We start from the raw sequence: 745 nt of genomic DNA on the forward strand, positions 1-745 counted from the left end.
TGTGTGTGTGTGTGTGTGTGTGTGTGTGTGTGTGTGTGTGTGTGTGAGAGAGAGCAGGCATCTGTATATGAGTGTGTGAGCATGCATGTGTACGGGCGTGTGTGAAAACACACATGCTCTGACCTCCCCCCACCCCCTTCTCTCCCCAGGTCCCGCGTGGGCCCAGCCGTGCCCTTGTTCCCTCCCCCCGCCCAGCATCATGCCATGGAGGAGCCCTGCGCACGACTGCCTCGTGCCCCTTGTGCCCCCAGTGCTCACTGTTGTCACGTGCCCTTGACCTCTGACCCCTGACCCCGGACCGGTCAAGAATAAAGTTTTTACTAACGAGCTGCCCTGTCCGAGTCTTGGCTCTTGGGCTCGAGGGCCGTCCCTTCTGCGCTCAGTGCTGTGCACGTGTTTGCTCCCAGCCTGGGGCCACGGGCCTGCGCCTCCCCTGGGGACACCCGGGCGGGCAGGAGAGGGGGCAGCGCTGCCCGCCCCCTGCACAGGGGCCTGTGCCAATGGCGGGTGGGGCTTTGCATGACATCACAAGGCAGGGCATCACAGGGTGATGGGGCTGTGCGTGATGTCACAAGGCAGGGCATGACTTCATAGGGTACTGCAGGGCAAGGCATGACATCATGGGAGGGCATGACATCACAGGGCCTTGACATCACAGGCCATCCCAGCATGGCATCGCAGGACAGGACCGGGCGGGGCGGGGCGGGGCGGTGCAGTTCCCCGCCGGGCCGCGGGGGCGCTGTGC

At 64.4% G+C, this 745-nt stretch overlaps 1 protein-coding gene across 1 annotated transcript in view; it reads left to right on the forward strand.

The window, feature by feature from the left end:
* Nucleotides 1–342, forward strand: part of TAC3 (tachykinin 3) — a 5423-nt gene extending 5081 nt beyond the window's left edge. The window contains exon 8 of the mRNA XM_014526108.2: nucleotides 150–342. The gene's annotated coding sequence lies outside the window, so the exon portion shown is untranslated. The remainder of the gene's footprint in view (nucleotides 1–149) is intronic.
* Nucleotides 343–745: the final 403 nt, after the last annotated feature.

The sequence above is a fragment of the Alligator sinensis genome, unplaced genomic scaffold, assembly GCF_000455745.1.
Source record: "Alligator sinensis unplaced genomic scaffold, ASM45574v1 scaffold265_1, whole genome shotgun sequence".
In the NCBI taxonomy this organism is placed as follows: Eukaryota; Metazoa; Chordata; order Crocodylia; family Alligatoridae; genus Alligator; species Alligator sinensis.